This window comes from Corvus cornix, chromosome 5 (genome assembly GCF_000738735.6).
Source record: "Corvus cornix cornix isolate S_Up_H32 chromosome 5, ASM73873v5, whole genome shotgun sequence".
NCBI lineage: Eukaryota > Metazoa > Chordata > Aves > Passeriformes > Corvidae > Corvus > Corvus cornix.
The window spans coordinates 19,059,530-19,084,694 of record NC_046335.1 but is presented as its reverse complement, the minus strand read 5'-3'; the positions used below and the strand labels follow the sequence as shown (position 1 = coordinate 19,084,694).

The window sequence follows — 25,165 nt, the reverse complement described above, 5'->3', positions numbered from 1 at the left end:
ATGTGCTAAAAATACTGTTGACAGACAGCATGCAAAGAAACCTGCTCACTCAGGCTAAGCTGCAGCAGAATGCTGCACACAGTGTTCTGAACTCCAAGAGCAACAAAAATTTGTCTGTTTTCATTCCTCCATGGTTTCTTAGTTTGAATACTCCCATACACTGATACTGCCATATTTCTCTCCTGAAAGTGGCACATTCAGGCTCACCTGTACCATGTAACGACAGTACTTACACTGCAAACCCGTGGTGACACATTGGTCTCTCCACACCTCTTGTGATCTGCATTCCATTACTGTTACAACTGAAGAATAGAGGAATATAGTGCAAAACGAGAATGGAGACGCATAGCTTTGACTACTTGAAAGAAATGTGGGGAACAGATGAGTTAGCTAAATCCAAACATGGATCAAATCAGGAATATAACTCTCTATAGTACAACCATGGTCAACTTGTCCTCTTTCCCATGGTTGCAATAATGTGTTAATACAGAACAGTCTTTATGACATATATTTCATATGCCATTATGCATGAAAATGAAATGCAAGGAAAAACAAAAGAACTCCTGCATTATCCAGAATTGTTTTATGAACTTCAGAAAGACCAAAAAAAAAAATTAAACCCCATGAATATATTGTCAGGAAATTATAGAGAAGGAGACATCTTTTACCACTTATCTACTAACATTATAAATGTCATTCATAAATTCCAACACAGGCAATTTATACTGGGAAATTTCTAACTGATCTTATATATGAAAGCTAAAGAAGAAAGTGTTGTTAACCATTATAAATATGCTTTCTCTGTCCACTTTTTGAAAAGACAGATAATCTTAAATTACATACCTGAATTTTCCAGCAAATACTGCATGTACATTGTTTGATCTCAGACAGGTCTTTTAATATCTCTACAGCTCAGCATTCTTAAACATAGATGAAGAATAATTCTATTTATTCTAATTGTAAGGAAAATATTCACTGAACAGAGACCTTATAAGATCCTACAATACTTAGTTCATCTGAAATTTCCATGTGCTGCTGTGGTGTTGAATAATCTAACTGAAATTTTTTATGTGTTTATGTTTTAACATGATTTATATATATACAGCTTGTTAAATGTGATCACTCGAGTATATGTAGAAAGTAAATAAAAAACTAGGCCTATAGTGTAATTTCAGATGATTTTATCGTGTCTTAATATATCTAGCATCAAATTTTATGCTGCTGAACATACTTAAGCAAAGGGAAACTTCAAAATGCTCAGAAATAGCATAATTATGCTGTTTGATCAAGCCTTGAAGGATCAAGTATAAACTGATTGATGTCACTTTAAAGGCTGACTGAACAGTCAATGGTTAATATGCAGTATTTCTTGATAGCATAAAAATGAAGAGAGAAAGGTTCAGATTTTGTCTGAAAAGGATACTACAGACTACAGATTATTTTGTGTGTCTTGTTTGCTTGTTTGTTTTCATTATCTCACTTTGTGAAGTGACAAGAAAGAAATACAGTAGTTTTAGGAACAGTCTATGGTGAGGGAAGATAAAGGGGCATGTTCCTACTCTTCCTGCTATTGTGAGCAATTTTCTTTGTTTATGCAAAGCATCTTGGTATAATTTGCTTGAAACCCTGCTAACAGTTGAAATAACTCAGATACTCCCGCTTCAGGCTGCCAAATATGAACACTGATGTCTTGCAGTTGTCACATATGAACTTGTCAAGCTTTTGTCTTTCTTGCTATAGGGCCAGGAGTTGGTCTCCCAAGGGAAGGAACACTCATTTCTATGCCCTAAATGCACAGCTTTGCTGAGCTTTGCATTTTTGCAGTCTAGGTAACCCTGAGAGTTTCTGTTAAGGATAGCCTGAATGCCTACTATTAACAATCATGCATTTAGTAATATAGATTGTGTGACTTCCTAAAAAGAATGTCCTAACTAATTAAACTTCGAAATTACATTTTTGTTTACACTGATCTGATTTTCCTTCTCTAATTTGCTTTCCTACTTTGCTTACTGGTTTCAAATTAGGGTTTTATTTGTCTAAATAAGTAGTAGTATCATCTTTAGATCTAATCAGGCTAGTCCCATAGTAACTAGTAGAAAAATAAAATTGGAATAAATTATTGACCTGTAGCTTATCGTTATATGCATATGTTCATGATAAGACTATTATTAGAAATTACAGTGCAAGACGAGACCACTTTTTTATCTTATTATTGTTTCATGGTGAGCGTCAAATCTAAGTCTCAACGCTTTAGCGAATAACTGTAATTTGAAATGTTGTATGTTTTACTATGTAATATAACTCTGATTGATCTGTAGAACTCCTATTATGGTTTTACATACTTTTGGTGTGCCAAGGACCTCACTCCAAAAAACATTTTGGAAACATTTGCAACACTTTCTTGTATACTTCATGCAATCAAAAGCCTTGCCATCAGTTATAAAAATGTGTATTCTTGAGTTAGTTAGCTTGAAATAAAATCCCAGTGCAGACAAGAGTTTATACTTCACGCTACAAGCATGCAGTCAGGTCAAGAAAAATTGAAAACTTCCCTGTAGTCTTTAACTGAGCATATGAATCTGGTAAGAATTACATTTTTCCTAGTCTTTAGTAAAATTTGACATTGTGAATAACTCGTGCTGAGAATACACCTTTTCCTCTCTCACAGACAATACAGCTGGACAGATTTAGGTAAGAGAAACTTCCCAAATTAAGTGGAAACCCATGTACGTCCCCTTTCACAGTTTGGCTCACAGTGCAAATTATAAACTGTAGTAATTTGATGGCACTGTTCATATTTTTTTGCTAGTTGTTAGTTAGGTAAAGCTAGAGGGCAATTTGTCGTGATTACTGTTTTCTGATCAAAAGAGTGCAATGAGTGGGAAAATGGAATTTCTGAGGTCTGGATTAAGGAGTGTCCACAAAGACCTAGAACCTAAAGATCTGGAATAGCAGATCTTGCCACATCATCTAATGATGGAATCACAATGTCAGGTTTGTGTGCAATCCCAAGTAGGAAGAGAACAAATATGCCCAGACCTCATGACAGTTTTACAGTCATACTTCAGGAGTTCTCTTAAGGATTGTCAGTGTTTGAGCAAAATAAGATTCTTATTTTGGCTGTTTTCTTCTGCTTTATTGAAAATGGGCCATAACATTTTTTTACTTTGTTAATTAAGAGGCTCTTTTATGACAGAACATGGTGGCATTGACTCATGTTTTACCAGTGGTTTGAAGTAGGTTGGCTTTTTTTGTATGGTGATTCATGCATTTGGCGAAGATCATATGCCAAATTATTCCAAGTAAATTTTCATATTCACTAGAATTGTTTCCATGTTAATTATTTTCTTTTAAATTTAGGTAAATTTGTATTGTAATAGCAAAATGTAAGACTTTGAGCCTTATAGGGGTTTGTTTTACTTTTAAAGCTGTTTTTCAAAGGTGAGTTTTTTCAATCCAAGGAATGAAATTTGACTTCTCAGATCTGCAGTAACATGTTGTGCATGAAGACAATTAGACAATTTTTTTCTTTCCTAAAACATTCCAACATTTTACTTTCTATCTACTGTATTATCATACTGTGGGGTTTTTTTTTCCTTTTTTTTCCACTAATGTTTGGTAATATTTTTTCTTATTTTCTCCATGGGATTTGTCTTGATTTATTTTCTCTGTGGCAAAGTCAGTTTGGCATACATTAGCGTGTTTATATACTCTGAGGTATTTTTTATCTAGTCATTTAATTAATAGAATTTGATGGCTCTTTATTTAAAGGGAAAATAGAAAAGCAAAGAACCTAACAATGAGGAAAAAGCCCAGTGTGGTACAGGATAGAAAATCTGTTAACAAACATTTGATATTTCAGACTTAATGAAGGACCATGAGCACACAAGGTGTGTGGCTTACTAAATGTTTTAGAGTATCAGGGTATAAGTTTTGGAACACTAAAGAATTCTCTATTAAAAAGACAAAGCTGCAAGAAACAATTCAGTACTGTGTTCCAGAGGTGCTTCAAGTGACTAAGAGAGTGAGAACAGGACAGTCTTTAGATCAGAGTTTCACAAATATATTTTTTGCCTTTTTTTATGACTTGTAAACTGGACCTCTATTTAGCAAGGAGATGGGTAAAAGAAGTTTTTAAATTCTTTTGAGGTCTTGCCTTTATCTTCTTCCACAATTTCTCTTGCTGGTAAAAGCACTGGCTTGTATCTTTATGAGGATAAAACCATTCTAAAAAGGGAAAGTTTTAAAATATATCCCTACTTTCTTTCTTTCTGAAGTCCAAGAGTGCATCTGATTGCAACAAATGGGATTTAGTGAAGAATTGAGAATTAGGGTGTCATTTTTGATTATTATTATTAATATGTCAACAGTCACATTACTAAAAAAGTTTGGAATTAGCTTATATGCTCTGTTTGGGAGCTACATTTCTGTATTTTTCTACCTTAATTATAAAATCTCTAGCAGCTCATATGTAGTTAGATAAAATCCTATTTTGCTATTTAAAACTAACTAGTGCCTTGTTCCACGTGATGGTGAGATAAGTAGGCCAGCTAGATATCAGCATGAAGACAGAAAAAACCCCAAAACACCTTCTTTGTATTATAATCAAAAGATACTTAAAGTTCACAGCTGACATGCCTGGTCCTTTTCTCAGTGCCCCAGTGATGGTTACAGTGACAGAGAGATGTGTTAATAAGGAGATGTGGAGGACAAGTAGGCATTAGGAAGAAGTTTAGCTAAGATTTATAGCTGAAATAGAGGTAAAAAAACCAGTCAGAGATGTTTTACAAAAAAAATCCAAACAATGAAAACAACCAACCAACCAAAAATAAACCCACAAAAAACTATAACCAAACAGCCCTGTGCTATTAAGTAGCATTAAATATGTTAAGATTTTTTATTTAAACTTTCCAAAGATTTCAAGGCATTATGTTTAATAACCTGAATTATTGGTGTATCAATAATTATTGCTATTGTGGAAGTATAGAGCTTCAAGAGGGTTGTACCCCATATAGCTTATGTATGGCTAATCCCTATGATTCAGTGGTACTGAGAAACTTAAAACAGAGCCCTGATATCCAGACCACTTCTCTCTTCTGTTCACAGTAATTCCTTTTGACCTGTCCAGAATTAATTACCGTCTGTGTGATGGTGTCTTCCTAGCTGAAGGTGAACTAACAGTAAAAACGTGGAGGCTGCAGTAATGCCTACCAGCAGATTTCATTGGGTTGTTGCCAAATAGACAGGGTCCCATCTGCTTTGTGAGGACATGTTGCAACAAACTCAGGTGCTCTCTTTATGACCTGACATAACTATTTAAAGGGATGTTTATGATTATAATATACTGCTCTCTTAATTACAGCAGCACGGATTAGCTCTCTCTATGCTCTTATGCTGTTTGATTTTCTTGCTGCAGTCTTCTTACTAACTGCATCACCATATAAATTACATCACATTAGATTCTCTTAAATCAATCCAAACTCAGATATGGTGCTTAAAAGAGTGTAAGTTTTCATTTCTTACATGAGCGCACACCAGAATGGCAGTGGTCCTCTTCTCTCCATAATAAATTGTGTGAAAAACTTTACTGTCCTAAACTCAGTTTGGATGCTATTGAATGCATAGAGTATAGGGGAAAATGAAATCCATGTGGCTTGAATTTATTCAAGATTCATCATTCCACTGTCAGTTATGATGAGCTAAAAAAGAGGTGCCTGCATGTCACTTAGTAAATGCAAAATAGAAGGCAACATGTTGGAGGAATTTCACTCACTTTGGTAAGGGTTTCTGCTCCTAATTTTGTTTTTAGCTTTAACATCAGCATATTCTATATTCTCAGACAGAGAGAGCTGAGAGAGACATAGCAAAACACAGTTAAGAGCTAATCACCAACTTAGAAAATACATGCTGTAGGAACTTTCTGGGCATTTTCCTTCAATTTCTACTTTGCCATTTCTGCCAATTGGCAGTGTTGGTACCTCTCTGAAACCTCTTCCATGATTCTGAGACAGTTATACCACTGGAGTCAGAAATGCTCCCAGAATAACTATCCATTAGCCATTTTTTGATGATATACCCATCAATGACTTTAAACTCACAGTTCCTTTCACACTGCAGATCTACGAGCATGGCTTCTGATATAGCTGGAACATAGACAAAGGCTATTCTGTAGAGCCTGTGGAGCCCCACACTTCTGTGGAACCCCACACTTGAGATTTCCAACACCTTCATGAATTGCCAGACATCCACAGGATACTTGTGAGATAGACACCTTGATGTAATATGGGAAAGAAAAGGTGTCCCCAGTTAATGTTTGTTCTGGAATTGCTCTTTCAGTGTAGTATAAACTTTACCTCTAAGTCTAAGCTAATGAAATTGAGCCAAATTTGGAAAAGCTGTAGTTCTGAGAAAGAAAACTAATATTTTTGTCTCTGTCCTAATAGCATAGTAGGTCAATTCAAGCAGCACTGATTGGAAAACAGGTTTTCAGTCAGTCAATCAGTCAGTCAGTCAGTCAGTCAAAAAAAAAAAGAAAGTTCAAGCATTAAAAGTATGTCATAGTATCATGCAACATTTCCTTTATATCTCATAAAAATCTTCAAATTCTCCATGTGTATTCAAATTAAAATTTTGATCCCTTGAATCTTCATCTGGCTCTATCAGTGACTCCTTTTAGCCTTCATGTGTGGAATATGCATAATTTGTGCATATTCGCAAAGCAGTGTGTTTCAGATTTATGGTGTCAAAGAGTTATATTTATTCTCCTAAACAAAGTCCTGTTGTGAGTAGCAGCATTCGCATTTCTATAGAGATGTGTGCATTCATGTGAGATTATGTATTGCCAAACTCAGCTGCACAGTAGCTGCAGGTGTAAGACTGCCAGCATTGGTAAACTCTAATCACAGAATGTGTCACCTTTTCCCTCTCCATATTTTAAAATAATGTTAAATGGATTTTTCTTTCTGCAGGTGTTATTATCCTTCCAATTCTACTTTGTGTACATGGACTAGCCTAATAGGAGAAATAGTCTCATTTGACAGCCATCATTTGCTTTCAAGGAACCATCTCTAACTACAATCTCTTGTTAAATAGGAGATGGAAGGGAAAATCAAAGAACCAAAATTGTAAAACTATTTATTGGGCCTCAAAGGGTCAATTGTCTTTCATTTTATGTGCTTGTAATTAACTTGTCTGTCTGACATTTCAATTGAGACAAAGTCTAAAGTCCTCTAACCCTTTTTTATATTGTCTCTGTGATATCTTTTCTTAGGTGTCAATTAAAAAAAGTGTTCTCATCATAGACAGAGAGAAAGAGAAATGAAAGGGATGAAACAAGTGTGAATGTAACTTTCTTATAATCCTATAATCAGAGAGACAAATTAGCCTCAAGACGAGACAAAGTGAGAAAGGACATCTGTACAACACAGAAATATAAAGACACTGGTATTTCATTAGTTTATTGGCTGCAAGGAAATGGAGCGTGAGAGAAAAGCACAGCTTTGTTGAAAAGAGGAAGTCAGTCATTTATTATTCCAAGCCTTACAGACTCAAAATGTTTGCAATCTCAAATTCACCTTTCCCACCCAATTCAACTTTAGAAACCTTTTTAAAAATGTAACTTTACTGCTGCTTTGCATATGATGGACTCTCTACCTGACACTGTGTCTCAGAGAAAGAAGAAACTGTTTCATTTATTTGCCAATACAAAAACTATTTCCCTCCAAGATTGTTCTCTCTCTATCCCGTTCCCTTTAATCAAAATGAGTTTATGAGGCTTTCCCCTCATCTCCCATAGCAACAATATATAATTTTTTTCTGATCCGTGATATGATGCATCAGTATGTTACTGGTCATTACTAGATATCAGACTTGCTGTGAGTCAGGTGAACTTGGGGAAGCACCAGCTGAATACAGGATTCCTTGTTACAAAGGTGCCAGCCAAATGATCATCTGAAATTCCCTCAAGTCATTATTATTGTGAATTGTAACTCAAGTATAATAATTAGTCTCCTCAATTTCAGCTGGAACACCTTTTATTGTTGGACCAGATGACTCCCCAGATGGCACAAAGTTAATCTCACACATTTACGCTGGGTCCCAGGAGGTGTAATCCAGGCTAAATCCTAATGTTATTCTCAAAATTCCTGACACTGCCACCATCAAACTGTATCTGATTTTTTTTGTCTAAGAGGAAGAGAAGCCAGCTAGGGAGTGCCCCTCACAGGTGAGGTTTAGCTATATTTGCCTACAATGTGAAAGAAAGAAGTGGTTAGTAAAAAACTATCTTGAGTTTCTGCAAATAATAGGCAAAATATTTGGAAAGAAGTGCCTGTATGGAAAATTCATGTTATGTTTCTATGACAAAATAACTGGTACATTTCAGTTACTGGACATTTTATAAACTTTTGTCTAAACATTTACATCTCTAGATAGGGATATTTTGTATGTCACAATTTTTTTTTTAAGATCTCGTTCATATTACAGTTAGGAGTTTTAGATATTTTGTATTCTAAGATGCTTCTAGACTCACAGGACAGTTTGTATCTCTACTGTGTCAAAATATCAAAGTCCAAGTATCACACCTTATAGAGCTTTCTCACTGCCTTCAAAATTTAACTTATGGTGTTGAAATGGAGTGGGGTGGGGGGGAGGAGGCTGTATGTTAATTCAGGAATTGATTTCATAGAAAAGTTTTCTTAACCAGTCATTCTAAAATCTATGGTCACCCAAAATCAGCAATTGCCATTCTGTGTGGTTTCAATAAGCAGCTTGTAACAACTATATGAACTTCCTTGACTAAGATGTTTTCATGAAATATGTGTATTAATTAATATATTAAATTGTTATGGAAAGTAATTTTCAAAGTAGGAAATGCTTCGTGTTGAAACATAGTAACGAATTACCAAGAGAGAAAGGGTAAGATTCATTATGATTCATTTGCTAATCAATAAAATGGAGCAGGTGACACCTTGTTAAATTATGGTCCTCATGCGAAGACATGGCATAGCTACAAGCTGAAGACATTTTGGCAGTTTGAGATCTGTCCTTCCTTTTTTATAAATTAACAGGTAAAAGATCTTTATTCTCATTAGAATTGCATGCTGATACCACATGGATCAAGAGAGATGGTTTTAAACATCTAAAGGCAATTAAAAAAACTCTTTAGTAGTCAGGAAGAGATTGGGGTACATGCTTAAACCTCAACAGTCTAAATGTGTGCATCCCATGGATTTGTTTATCAATGGTAAGGAAGATTGACCACACATGAAGAAATTTGATATCCTGGATAAGATTAAGTGCTATTAAAGAATGACTTTTACAGCAGCGCTTGATTAATCCCTTCCACAGTGGACTTTCTTTTTTTCAGACAAACCCTTCCTTTTCAGACAAACCCTTTTTCAGACAAACCTTTCCAAGCTATAGCAGACTTGTCTCAGCTGCATGATCTGTTTTGCCTGTAACAAATAATAAAACATGCTTATTCAGTAAGATGTTGCCTTCTGTAGATAATTATGTCACATGTGATATAAACCTATTCAACCTTTTGGTAGTAAAATGAAATTAAATATGTGAGAGATGTGTGAGATTCTCTTAAGAGCAAGGGTATGGCTTCTTGTAACTACCTGCAGTATGGACAGATTGATGAATATCTTAAATATCCCAGAGACCTGACATTATTGTTGGATATATTAGTAACTCCAGTTCCAAAGATTTTCTGCTGTCTCCACAGATGCCAGAAGCTTCAGGGGCTAGACAAGAGTCCTTTTCAAATTTCATATCATCTTTAGCCTTTCATGCACCAGCTGTGAAAATCAATTAGCCTTGGTGAAACTAAGCTGCTGTATGTTCTCAATAATGAAAAATACCAACTGTGCTCTGGTGATATTCTCTGTCTGTAAAAAGAAGAATGGTGCTTCTGAATTTCTTTCTCACATTTTTCCTCCATACAACTGCCTTTTTACTTCTGCTTTTGAAATTTACCAGATGTGCCAGACAGGTTAACATAGGACACTGTTTAAAAAGGAAAGAAAGCTATACTGTAGCCCACTTCTGACATTTGTGATTCCCTAAGGCTAGTGTGAAGCCAGCTCTCAAAGTAAAAAGCATCTGACTGAGTGCCAAAATTGACTTACACTAATTCCTTGATAATATTATGATGCCCAGCAATTCCTTGGGAATTTACAAGCTGTCCTCTTACAAATGTCTTCTGCTTCTTTCTTTGCTTAGGAGAACAAGACAGCATCTTTGAACTTGAGAAACTTGAAGACAAGGTTTGAAGAAGAGGATAGGAAGAATCTGTCTGCACTAATTACAACTTTATAGACAAAGAGAGAGGTGCATTCATCTAGTGTCTGACATTACTGATTTCAACATAAATAAGAACATGAATGAAAAAAATCCACTTTTAAGGTTCCAGTGCTTATTATCTCTTAGTCATTTTGGGTTTGAATTTGTGAGTTTATCTTCCCTTTCTCTCTCCCTTTCCCCTTCCCCTTCCCTCCCAAGAGTCTCAAGTTTCTTTGGTTCCTTCTACTGCTACTACTTTTAGTAGCCTACACAAATCTAGGAACAAATTAGGAATGGATCTGATTTAGATACAGAGTTGGAATAACTCACTGTGTAAAAACCACGCTTTAGAGAATTTTCTATACTCATTAAGCATTTACTGATTTGCTGAGAAGCACCTAAGTGCACTATTTCAGAGTGAACAGTGCTTTTCTTCAGCAGACAAATTAAATTTTGAGTTAAATCCCCAAATGTGCATGTTAGCTTATAGTATTATATCCTGGCATTTTTCTGAGCTTTTATTCACACTTCAGTGATATCAGTTACCTGTCACACCAAGGACTGAAATACCATTGGCCCAGTCCATTGCTTCTCACAAAATACCAGACAGAAGAGGTCCTTTCTGTAATTTAATTTTCTGAATGATAGTCCCATTATTTTATTCCTCAATTAAAATAAAGCATATCCAAATACAATGGTCCCACCTTTCCTTAAAATCTGAACTACAGAGCCACAGACTTTATTTGGCCAGGGAAGGAGTACGGGGAAAATATTGACAGTAAGTGTATAAAACCTGCAATCTTGGCAGAAGCAGTGTAAGGATACTTTGAGTTATCATTTTATGCCTGTCTTCTGATATGAAACAATTAGCAGATAGAAACATCCAGGTTATGCTTGGATTCTATGCCTGGACATGGAAGGAAATATAAAATATAAAGTGGCCTGTCACTAGCTCTGACTTTGGATAAATAATAGATATTGAATGAGATTTTTGTCCTCATGGTTATAGGACTATCTTTTTATCAGTAGGAAATTCAGTGAAGTGAACTGAAAAGAGCAATGCAACCAATTCTGTTGTAATTTCACTTCTTTATTAAAATAAGAAACTAGAGTGGTGTAAAAAGTGATGATTTGGTTACTTCTAACAGAATAAGTCCTACTTTTTCTTGTACCTCCTAGGTATGTTTTGCTTCTATACCACCTTCATAAAATAAATCATACCTGAATATATTATCTGTGAAGCATATTCAAAAAATTGAGTTGTTTATAGTGCTTACTGAGAAAAAAATTTGTAAGGACTTACAAATTGCATCATAGATCACCTAAAAATGAGTGAATCAGGGGCTTCTAATGTTTTGTTTGTTATTTGGTAGTGCAAAGAAATATATTGGAAATAGAAAAAGTCAGGGTTAGTTAGACATTTAAAATATATTTTATTCATATTGCTATAGTGTGTTCAAGGGAGACTATAAAGAAAAACCAGAAGAGATGTTTCAAGTATGTAAATCTTCTCTTTCATCTCACATTTCTTGAAGGTTGCTCTCAGTGATGATTTCCTTAGTTCCTAGATATGAGAAATAGACAGCCTATATGAACAGTGATTTTACTTTATATGGTCTTCAATTATTTTTCTCCATTTGCAGAGGCAAGCTTTAGTGTACAGCAGAATAGGAATTGACCTCCAGAGTTCTGCATCATTAAAGTGAACAAAAATAAAAAGATATACGAGATACTACATTAGTAATTAGCCTTGAATATTTTTGCTGCTTTTAATGTACTGATACAGTTTCAAACACCTTTCTTAAATTATATAGAGATATGTTTTATGCACTACAATTACGGCAATTATCTGTTCTTTCAATAGACAATGATTTTCTGTCAGTCAGAAAATTCTACCAATGGAGACAAAAAAACCCCCAAACAAACTACAGAAACAGAATTTGACCAAGTAGGGATTTTCATTAATTTTGGGCCAAAAGAACTTAATGGTATCTGATGTTTTTCATCCCAACAAAGTGTAATGCATCAGCTGCCTCTTTATTGCATTTTTATTTTCTGGAGTCAGTGTCAAAACAATTCTGAATACACCCATATATTATAACATGTAGCATTATACTAAAACATGCATGGCTTATTCAAACTGCCAGTAAGCAGAGAAGAGTTACTGTCTTTAGGCAAAGTTACCCAAGATCAACTTCTCTTGTGATCGTGTGTCAATGATGTCTGATCAAGCGGCACATTAGCCAACTACAACCACCACAGTGCAGTTCCATTAACTGCCGACATCCCAGCCCAGCTCATATATCCATCTAACATAAACCTGTCCTTCCTAGATCAAGTGACAAGGAGCTGGGACACAACATTTCACTGCAAAGCAAGGCCAGTCTACTAGGAACCTAAGGAAGGCATGTATCCAAGTACCACTGGCCTCAAAGAAGCAGCCACCTCCTCTCCATCTTTAAAAAGTCCTTGTCATCACCACAGTTTCAAATTCTCAGCCTGATGAAAAAAGAGTATAGAAAGGCTAGCACTGTGGAAGTCACAAAGATATATTTCAGGAACAGAATAATTCCATACGTCAACAAGAGCAAAACCGAATTTGTGGGCCAAACTCTACCAGCATAACTGTCTCAAAAGACCATCTGGTTAAACATTATTCTTAGTACTTCTTATTTATCTGGCCCTGCAGTCATCCAGAACCATTACTGAGATAGGTTGTTAGAAGTTAAGGACAGCTTTATATGCTGTTCTTTTGCCAACTTGATTCTCTATACACTAGTAATTTAAAATTTCCCAAACCATTCTTATCAATTATTGTTTTGTGCACTTAGTATCAAAGATGAGTCAGAGAAATTAATGGTAAATACATTTTCTTGTTCCATTGGACATCTCACCACTTTGACATAGTTTCTAATAATCACAGTATTTACCTTGGTAAAGTCCAAAGAACGGCTCCTTTAAAAAAGCTGATTCCTGTCCTGTTCTCATCAGCCTTATTTTTCCAAGGCACAAAGGATTTTTTTACTTTGAGATGAAAGCTTTGATTCATCTTTGCAACTCAGGCTGAAAGACTTTTGTCCATATTAACGCAATTTTACCTTTTCAGTTTCTGTTCCTCCACTCCAGCTGATGATTACATTCCAACCTTCACCTGAAAACCAAAAGCTCTACCAGCCCCACTGAAGTCAAGAGATGTTCCAATAACTCAATTTTTCACTTCACACTACTGGTTTAAACAGCCTAGAGAGAGAAACAAAATGGAAAAGATGTGTACTTGTCAATGTGAAACCAAGTAGAAAGCAATAGATTTTTAGAATAAACCCCATATTTTACTGAATAGCAATGTTATGGCAATAAAATTACAGCAACTTGTTTTACTAAATTGATAATTTAATTCCAAGATGAACTTGTTAGCCTTTAGGATGAGGAAAAAAAATAAATTTCAAAGGTAATGATATCCTCAAATCAATGTAGAATGTGTGGTCCACTTACTATGAATTTTACTGCTTACTCATAAATAAAATCTTCAGAAAGGTCTTGTGTCCTAATTAAAATCACACATTTCCAATAAAACTCTCTAAAGCTACCAACTGAAGGAAACTAATTAACAGAAACCAGTAATTCTGAATCTTAATGTCATGGTCCTAAATATTTATTTTATTCCTAAACATTTAATTTAAATGTCTTTATCTTATTATTACTTTGAAACAAGATGCAGATTGGTTTTGAAGCACCTACTTCTGCAAGATTTCTTCAAACAGTAAACATGTCTTTTCTTTTTCCTTTAAAAACAAGAATTTTTTAGGGTTTTCTTTCTTTTTTTTCCTGTTTATTTGTCTATTGCACAGTAAATGTGAGTTTATAAACTGCAAAACTCCCCATTAGATGAACTTTCAAAAAAAAAATTTTGAAATTTTTGATAAGCAGTAAGAAATGTGTATTTAAAGGTACATCTGCAAATCCATAGGTGAAATATAGAGTTATTCAGAGAGAAGAAAAAATAATTTGTAATATGTAATATGTGTTTCCCTTCTTACATGATAGCATTAAGCAAGATCATTTTATATAGCTTCTATACTCTTTTTCAGAGAATCACTACATATCAGACAATAGAATCCCAGTATCTGCTACCTTCCACACTTCCAGAGAAGTCTTCTATGCCTTGAGTATGTTAAGTCCATACTTTTCCTTTTGAACAAAAATTTTAGTCTTTTATAGTAATTCGCAACCAGAGGGCACTGACTGAGATCCTCTCTACATATGCTTTTAATACTGCACTTCATGAACTCTGGATTTCAGGGCTTCATTTCCTTTTCTCATCCCCTTTCTTGGCTCAAGGGGGAAATTCAAGGCATCAGAGAACATCAAATTCATCACTTGAAAATGCAGTGAGACCTCAGGACAGACTTACTGCTTTACAAATGAATTTAAATAAAAATAATTAGTTAGTGTTCTTTACTAAAAAAATAAAGATAATTTACCTCTATAGAGAAATTCTTCTTGAGATGCAAGACTTACTGGAATTATCCCTGAGGGTGATTCAATAGCACAAGAGTAAATATACCATTAGCCAATTACACATAATGACTCGAAAACAAATCAGTTGTGATGTCATTCAGGTGATTTATTAGATTTACTTCAAAGAATCTAATTCTAATCAGTATTTATTAGAGAAAACATTATAAGTATGCAGTACATAATATGTAGTTTTAGATCTTGCACCACAATACAATAATTTCAATACTTTCTTTCTAAAGTGAGGAAAAAATGAACCTTGAAGACAGTCTGTACTACATAAAAATTATATCAATGACTTCCTGAATTTTCCCAGACTTTATGAGTTTGAGGCCTGATGTGATTATGGGATTACTTTAAATGAATCTTCAATTTGATTTCACTTCTAGTATTATCTAACAGAAGAAACACAAATGAAGATATATTTTAGTGCTAGGATAATTAGATAGGAAGAGAAAGGAGAATGGATGTGAAGGATTGCCTGATCATGTCCTGGAGCTAAATAAAAGTGTATTGTTTTTACCTTGAATCCAAAACATTAGAAGACTTTTTTTTTTTTTTTTTTGGTACTCAAAACCTCAGAAGTGCAAGATGAAAAGTTTTTTCTGAAAAAGGGAAAATCTATAGTGTCATAAACAAGCACTTTCTCTCTCTCGCACTCATCACTATTGCAATAAATACAGAAATCACCTTAGCACAGTTCTATGAGAAAGTAGCTTTGATGCATAAAAAGTCAAAGAAAAAAATAAACCAAGACTGAAATGACCTAGCCAACATAATAAACTACAGAAGGAATAAATGACAATGGTATTCATTTATACAACATGGTTCTTTCTAAAGCCACAAATATACCTGTGATGTTACATTGCATCGGTGACAGTTTTCATGACTTTTTTTTAAAGCTGCGGCTATTGGGACAAACTACTCATAGGGCCTGTATGAGGAGTTGCTGCATAAGGAGCAATTCTAATGTTGGCTGGGTGGTCAGAGACCTGCCTGTTCCTGTAGTAATGAAAGGCATTCTCTGATCAGGGCTTGGAGGTGCTTCCTAGAAAGTCTTCCTTGTCATCTACAATCTATTTGTTTCTTCTCCAGATTTCCTTTTTATCTATTTCATGCCTACAACCCTGCTCCTTACCTTCCCTCCTTTCTCCATGGATTTTAGCTTTCATTAACAAGTACATCTTGAAAAAAAAAGTTTAAAAAATTGGGAGATTCCTTCATTCTTTCTGGCATTTTTTATCTTGGTGATACTAAGGATGTCCCAAATTCTGTGCACTTAATGTTAATTTGTGATCAATACTCTATGAAAGGAAATTAACTTCGATTGCCTAGCATAATCAAGTTTCACTGTTTATTGGCCTCTAGGTGATGTCCTAATAAAAACTAGTAAGACCTGCAATAACCCATGTTCTTTTCTTAGTTGTGCAGCTGTAAATTACTACAAATTACAGTTATTTCTGTAACTAAGGATTTATTTTGTTTTTAGTATAAATCTCCTCAGAAAAAAGTTTATTTGATTGCTTATTTATTTTCTTTTATTACTCCAATTGTGTGATGGGCTAAACAAGTTCCTCATAAGTTAGTGTGGGCCTCATGTTTTTGGCATAAATCCAAAAATTCATTTAAACCTGAAGGACACTAAAATGATGAAGAATTTAATCAGAGTTCCCTGATTAAATGAATCATTGTTAATAATTATTGCTTTTCTCCAATACCCAAAAGAAAAGGTAAAACAAGGAGAAATTGCTCATTGCTGAGAACCCATCACCAAGATATTAGTGCAGTTAAAAACTATGAAATTACCCTACAGTCTCACATGTTTCATCTTTGAGACAGGGCTACTGCAACTAAAGAAAAATCTACCAAAAACATACTGCATTCTGAAATATATATTAAAATGTGTCTGTAGTTTATCAACAAAATTTTATGTAATTTTTAAAAAACATATGCATGATAATATCTCAGAAGCTTGATCTCTTTATGATTTTTCTTCACAATTTATTTATTGAACTTCAGATGAAAGAAAATGATATTTTCAATTGTTCACTATAGCAATACAGTGTAACAGCAGAAGCAACAAAATGTTCCCTTTTTATCTGTCATGTACATGTGCATAACAAATGTGTTGTCAAATTTGTGCTCAGTTCAGAAACTAAAAGTTAATGTCAGTTCTTCAGTCTATATAAACAACATTGCTTGGATGTTTCAATGCTAATTTTCACCTGCAGAGGAGATATGAATTGAAGTATCTACAATGACATATATAATTTGAAGGGAGAATGCAAACAACACAAAGGATTTGCCTATTATGGGCCACAGGGAGCATATGAGTTTAATGAAATATAGTTTTTATTTTGTGGGTCTGGCTTAAAATCTTATCAATATAAAGACCTGATATCTTATCAATTAAGAATAAATTAAATAATCTATTTTGTTCTGTTTCGTTTTCAGCTTTGCCATACTTCTGTGCATCACAAACCTGCAGATATATTTGTTGCATGTTTAGTCTTGGTTTGTTTAAGAATAATAAACCAAATTAATGTAAACAGATAGTGTAATAAAAGGGTATAATTGTCTGACTGATATTATTGGGTTGCCTATTTTTGAAGAAAAGACTTAATTTTTCCTAGAAAGTAACATATCTTTGCAGGATGAGATAATCTCATCCTGCAAATGTGATTTCATGTTTACATTTAATCATAACTAGAGTACTTTTGGGGCAGTGGAATTTTTTATTAAAATTAATTCAAAGAAATGTGTGAATATGTATGACACAAAGACTCTGAGACAATTTTTTTGGATGTCAGAGAGAAACTGGACTGTATTTAGGTCAGATAGAAGGTTTGAAAGTCAAGATATAATGAATTGCTGCTCTGACCAATGTGATATCACTAGTGTTTCTACTTCAAATTAATGCAGATGTCCCCAGATTAATTAAAATCTCAAAAAACCCCCTCAAGTCTAGATCTTTCCAGAAATGGGATATCTATATTACTCTGCACAAATAGAATAACTTAAACAAAAAATATCAAATCAAGTCTCCTGATAGGAGAAAGATAATCTTGAGCTTAAGAGTACTGAATTAAAATTTGATGTATTTGGATTTTTACAATTTTTACCTTTTATTGTGATTGAGTTTCTATGACACAAAGCAATCACCATGGATAAGAAAAGCTCTCCTCAGATAAAATGGAACAATGCTATAATTTAATCTTTGGGATCTGCAGCTTCATTCTCCTACACTGAGATTTTGATCCTTCCCCTTTGTAAAAATAAAAATAATAAAAAAAAAGATTAATTTGAGAGTAAGGTGAAATCTAGAATCCTTTGAAACCATGAAAATTTGGTGATAAAATTACCTCTACACAACTACATAGACAGATGTAACTGTCTAATTTGTTGTCTTCTGTGTTGAAACAGTTTTGAAAAAAACCACAACCAAGCCCACCTCTTTAGTACAGTGTCAATGTCACTGTGCATTATGACTACTAAACTAATAAAGACAGAACCCTAATCTGCACAAGGAAGTTGGAGATTGCAACAAGGTTCCCCACAAGGAAGGAAGCATTTTGATCAGTTTTGCATGTACATCAGCTTTTTCAGTGTCTTCAAACTTGGAATGTGTTCCAAATAATTATTATTTTTCATGGATTTCTAATTCTACTTGCAAATTGAGCTGCTATCTTAAAGAAATCCGGAAACCCATTCTTTCAAAATAACCAACAGCTCCAAGATAACTTTGGATCATAGTTATTTGATTTAGTTTACAACAAGAGCTGAGGTTGAGCAAAATGACTGGCTGTTTCTCTTTGTATATTAATTAGATCACCCATTATCTATTTCATTCATGGAGACTGAGAGCCTAAAACAGATCAAAAATGTCAAATTTTTATCAACTGCTAATGAAATTCTGCTCATATGATTTGAGATACTGCTGAGAGGAGATGAAGCAGCCTCTGCTTCATCAGCAATTTAAAGAGCCCACAGGATAATATTTCTGTTTCCACACAGCAAAAAGCAGGGTTCTATGTCTTTGCAAACAAAAGAGATAAAAAATAGAAGGTATTCTAATATTAGTGGTTTTTTTGCTTTTTACACTGTGTTTTCCTGTTCTTTTACTTAGTAACTTTACAACAATCAGAACTGAAATCTCACAACAAGCTGCATATTATAACTGCCTTACTGGAGTTGTTGTTTCTGAGAGCTCGAATTTCAAAGAGCGATGGACACCCACCTTGATAAAAGACAAAAGAATGTTGTTGTATATCTGGTTTAAATTTCTTATCCCTTATTAAGCAAATGCATTGCTTTGTGAATTTTGTAACAGTGTTCTTGAACAAACAGACCTCATCTGCAAGAAACTACTGAAGTTTCACATTTTATTTCCCTGTAAATGAATTAAGGATGGGAAATAAAGTCTTAGAGTTTGAATTCATCAATAAAAATATCTCTCCATGACCCACAGGGCTCAGTAGTTTTGGCTTTTGCTTTCCACTCCATAATTTCTGGTGGGTGATTTTACTTGAGTTCTGCTAGTGATTTGGAAAAAAAAATCAAAGGAAATAAATCTTTGTACATTTCAAAATATGTTAATATATGTTAATATATTCAAAGTATATTAATTGTGGCAAACATTTTGTTGTTGATAATGGCATAATACTAATCAGTCTTCTGTTAGAAAGTGATTTAGCACAATAAAAAGTGCAAAAGAACATTAAAAGACAGGTAAAGATAAAATTACTGGATTAGACAGGCTTCTTCTAGGTCAAAGCAGGACACAACAATAGAATACATCTTGTCCTATCTGTCATGCTGCAAATACTCCAAAAAGCCTACTTCAAATATTTTCTTTAACATTTTGGTTGCAAATAAAAATTTATGCTCTGCTTCACAGAAGGCACTACATTTCATGCTAACCAACTCCATTCTGCTTTCCAGCATTCCCATGTATGTTCCTTCTGATCTCCCTTGTTTGGGATGACACCGTTCTGCATTTGTGCAGAACGTGACAGAATTAAAATCTCTTCTGCACCAGAACACTCCATGTTGGACAGTGATTCCACAAATAAAGAAATAAATAACATTGTAGAAATGAGAGATATTTTGTACACATATACACCAGCACTTTTCCATGAGTTTAATAACGCAGTGGTGCTGGAGCACAAATTCTAGTGTAAGTGTCTCACTGGAGTCACCACTTACCTTTGCTGGGGGCTGGCAAAGCCTGTGTTCCTGTGACTCTCATCATCTACTTCCAGTGATTAGGGAAGAGATTTGAGTAAACAATGCAGGCTGATGAATTCATATTTATTGGGAATGGCAGGCTAATTAGAAGAGATTAAATGTCTTGTTTAAAATGAAGAGACTTCTTTAGCCCTTCAGTACATGAATTTGCCTAAAAAAATTTAAGATCTCTTGTCTTTATTACAAGGAAAATACATGCATTTGATTCCACAGCTAAATTTGCACAAATCTGATAGACACCTAGAGAAAAACTCAAATATTTCACATATTTAATCTTCAAATTAATATGGAATTTAAACAATATATTTGGGGTTGCGTTTAGTTTTTTTCATAGGTTCATTTTAGTGGTTTCAAAGACACTGTACCAGGTATTCAAATGAAGCTGAAGGATGAACTAGTATTTCTAATGTACCATATTTTTCATTTATAAGCAGCTGATACAGCCTAGAAACTGCTGGGATTTACAGTATATCTTCAATGTAAGATGAAGGAAACAGAAACATAATTTTAAAAAATATTCACTCCAAGGACCGTGTACCCTGTAAAGAGCATCAAAGACTGCTGTAGATCAAGAGGTGAACAAGGCCTCATAGTCTAAAGCCCTATGGGGAAAATCAGATTATTTATTTTGCAGGTCCAGTAGTAGGTAGAACCATACAGATAAGTATTTCAAACCTGAAATAAACCTTTAGGTTTTTGTTGAACCCAATTAAAACCTGATTATATTAAAAAATAAGGATGCATGCCTAAATCACTTTGAAGTCTCTTGATATCAAACTTTGGTAACTTTATTGAAAAAAAATCTCAATGTAAAATTCATACAACCCAAAGTGACTCTGTATTGAGCATGTTCCACTTACAAATTTAGACTATAAAATGAGAAATGCAAATAGATATAACTGAAAAATATTAGATCCTTAGAAGATGAATTCTCAGTTCCTCATCTTCAAGGTATTGAAATCAAAGCTTTGCCTTCAATGCTACCTACCTATCAAAGCCAATCAAGAGCTCTGTTGTCTGTTCTCTCACTAAAGAAGTGGTACTAGGCAGGCATTGTCATAATTTTCATGTGTTACAGAAGTGGTAAAGTTAGGAGCAATGAACCTGTGCTGTAATAACAGTAAACAGTTAAGAATTATTCATTCCCTAAGTTAGGTAAGATGAAAGAATTTAATACTTTTTAAAATAATAATTCAGTTTCATTAGCTATGGCATATGGAGTTGCTTCAAATCCACACTGAATTAATATTAATAAGTAATAAATTAACTCTTCTAGTAACCCAGAAATAAACAGAAGTTTACTTCATTAACTTGCCTTCCTCACTGCTGCCACCAAATTTACTCCAGTTCAGCGGAAAAGAGAGAGAAAGATGATAAAGTATCTCTTGCTGTCTTTGAAAGAGAATCCTTGGGAAAATAAATATGACAGGTTCTCATCCGGTGTTGGTTTTTAAAAGGTACAAAACCTATCAAGAGCTCCAGAGGAAAAAAGCATTAAGGTTAATAATTCATACTGTAAGTCCCAGATATCTCCAGAAGAAAGATAAATAAGGAAATAACTAAGAGAAGAAAGTTAAAAAAACTAGGTCTCTGCAGTAAAGATGTTATGTTGAAAGGGAAAAAAGGAGAAGCTGTTTCAGGAAAACGTAGTTCAATATCCAATAGTGTAATTTGGAGATGTATGGCATCCAAACTGGATGTTAACCAAGTCTAGGCTTAGTGCAGTAAGTGAATTCAACCAGGCACAAGCCAGACTGCTCCTCTTAACTCTTCTGTTAGCAGATTCCACTGAGATGACAACAGCAGCCTCCAGGCTGTGTGTGCCCCTGGGGGAAGCAACCTGCCATGTTGCAGCAGATACAACCATTTCAAATCTCAGGGGGAGACATTTGATTGTTTCAGGAGTGTGTGCTCTTCAAATAGAAATTGCTTGTCTTCCCCAGGGATAATGCAGTGGGTTACTACAGCATTTGTAACTGCCACCACCTTGTCAGCAGCATGTAATTATGTAAAAGAAAAAACATCTACAGGAATTTCCCAGTAGACAAAAAAAACTTATAGTGTCAGGTGTCTTATTGCTGCAAAATGATTGTTTCCCTCTTTAAAGTCTTGAATTCTATAATGCATTGGAAAGATGCCAGATTCTGTGAGTATGGTATTGAAGATTTTGTGGCATTTTGAGTGACATGATTTTAGAAAGTCACGCCTCCTAAAACTATTCTTACAGTCTCTATCTGTAAATCCAGAAGGATGACACTCTACTCTGTGCTTGGGTTTTTCAGATGAAGTGTCAAAGGGAGATAGAAAGGGAAAGGGAAAGAGAAAGGGAAAGGGAAAGGGAAAAGGAAAAGGAAAGGGAAAGGGAAAGAGAAAAAACATCCAAAAAACCCCGGATAGAAGTCTCTCCTGAAGGGATAAGTTCTGTAGAAAATTCCATGACAGTTCAAGAATGCGCAGAATCCTAATACAACTGTAGTAGAAATGAAAGAACAGATTAAATATTAATATGGTTTTACTCACTCCAAAGTATGTATGAATTCTTTAGTTATTGTATGCTGTGTTGTTTGAAATCATAAAATTCATAGTACATTTATGCAACACCTTTTCTATAGATACTGTCTCAAAATAGACATCCCAAACCCTCAAACCATTGCAGCATGTAAATGAGGTGTTTTAAGTACTTAATTGATATTATATCATGTTTATTTTAAGTTTTCTAAGAATTCTAGTCACTTATGACATTTATAATATTTTTTTATCTTCTAGAAAATTCTAAATTTTAAAATTTAAACAAAAAAACTAAAACAGGAAACGAGAAAAATCCAAAGATTTCCATTGTCAATTGGTTATGGAGGCAAACCGTTTGCTGTCACTGAACCACAGCTCAAGTCCTGCCAAAATGTCGGTCACCAAGTGGGCCTGAAAAGCTGCATGATAGACTGCAGCTTTTCAAAAGCTAACTTATTCAGACTCATTAGATTCAGAACATCCTGCATGGCAGCAGCTGTGGGGATTTATTTTTCACTGTGTTCTTAAAAAGATTTTGTTGTTTGCACATTCAAACTCTTTTCTGAACTCCAGAAACCTTTGAAAATTCTTCACTTAGGAAAACAGAGAAAGGGCATGTCTGTAGGAAAAAGAGTGTTTTTCTAACCCAGCTTCACTAACCCAAGTAAATAAAATCCGTCTAATGCAGCAGTCAGACAAGTTATCTCAATCTTTGGTTGAGTTAAGCCCTTAAAACTTTCCAATGCCTGCAATGACTCTGTACAACAAATGACAGTATGCAATGTGAAGGATGTCTGCAAAGCAGTTTACTTACTCCACCAGTTTTGGTTCAAAGAGAGCCCATAGCGCAGCTGAAGCAATTAAAATTGCTGTCTTTACTGGTGTATTAACTTTAAATGATCTGAGGCAAGCACATTTAAGTTAAGAATACATTTTTTCAGGGTGAAGAAATTTTGTCCACTTTATCTCTAGGGTGAACACATTTTGGAGTATGATCAGGAGATCCAGGAGATCCAGTTATAGAAATGGAAATCAACAGCACACACCAGTCCTTAATGTCATAATGGCACATATGGCTATGAAATCCCTCTTAGGACAACAGAAATTCATCACTGGCCTACAGCTATCAAGGTTAAGGGAATCTTACCAACTTTAAAGGCGTTATGTGCTGTCACCACAAAGTGTTCTTCTGTAACATCCCCTATTTTGTAAATAGAGCTCCTGAATTCTGAGAGGTCTGAAAAAGATCAGAAATGAAATTAAAAATGGGTATCAATCTCCTCTGAAACAAAGATAATCACAAAGTTGTTTTTGCTTAATCAGGTTGCATTGCATCAACCATGATGATATCATATTATGGGGTTATCCCCTGTGTAGGTTCTGAATACAGTGACTGTACTGTTTACTAGCTATCATTCAAGCCTTTCTCATGAGTCTGTCAAATGTTTGAGTTATATACTTACAGCAATCAAAACCAACGATAGCTCTTATACGATTTCAATCTGCTTTGAAGTGCTTTAATTAGTAAATTACAAGCAACAATTTTTTTAAAATAAAAAGTTAAAATTTAGCATGAGAATAAGCAAAAAATATTATTCTATTTAGAAGTATCCTTTGTTGTTTTAAAATAGATTTATTTTTAAAATTATCTTAATTTTCTGAGGTAATTCCAGCAAAGGAAGAGAAACAAACGTGATATTCAGAAGTCGAGTTTTGAGAAGTGTCTGTGTAAACAACCTGATCTCTTCAAAGGACTATGGTCTTTTTAACATAAAATTCCCATCACAGAGAGTTGAAGACAGGTCATGTGGTCTGTCAAAACTAGTTTTAGCCGTATCACAATTGGCTGCACAAACAGTATAAATGGCTCCATAACACACTCTTATCCAAGAAATATATTTAAATTTTTTACTCTTTTGTTGACATATAGTAAGATCTAAAGAGAGTAAAGCAATAATTTTTTTTTCTGATAGAATAAAATTTAGAGAAAACTTTAACACCTATAAGACATGATGACTTATTATATGGCTAGTAAAAAGCATGTTTCTCTATCTGGCTTCCAATTAAATCCAATATATTTTATCCACTCTATATTGAGTGTCCTGTGAAGATGAATAAATAGTGTTTCTACGTAGGAAATCAATTATAGTGTAAAAAAATCACAGAGCTTTCAACTCTAAGTGGTGTTAAAATAATAAAATAAATGTATTGGTGTGATTTTCTCTTTTCTCAGAATACTTTGACTTACCTAAATAAAGATTGCAAGATATAAACTTGAAGTTGTCATCACTTGAGAATTAGTGTTAATATAACCAAGAGTGTCTATCATTCCCGTGGTATAAAAGCAGATTCTTTATGTTACAATACTTGAAGCACAATGTTTTTTGTTACTACTGCTGCATAGTAATGACAACTTGAACACGTGAAGTCACTCAGGCAAAACCCACAAATATGTAAACTCTCCACAATGTTATCAAAATGCAGTTTAAAAGTGTTAAACGTCAATTTCATTTCCTTTGGAAGTTAGCTGGTTGTTTCTTCTGAATCTCAAGGATTTAGACTGATGTCTGTGCAAATTTCCAACTGCACATTTCCTACAGTTATGCAG

General features: G+C 34.4%; 1 long non-coding RNA gene across 1 annotated transcript; it reads right to left on the bottom strand.

Annotated features, from left to right (window-relative positions):
- Nucleotides 1–11,409: 11,409 nt before the first annotated feature.
- LOC109143591 lies at nt 11,410–18,101 on the bottom strand. The gene is made up of 3 exons (XR_002043856.2): nt 17,925–18,101; nt 13,386–13,527; nt 11,410–11,851 (listed from the first exon to the last, which is right to left on the bottom strand). It is a non-coding gene; the product is annotated as an uncharacterized LOC109143591 (long non-coding RNA).
- Between the last annotated feature and the right edge of the window lie 7,064 nt (nt 18,102–25,165).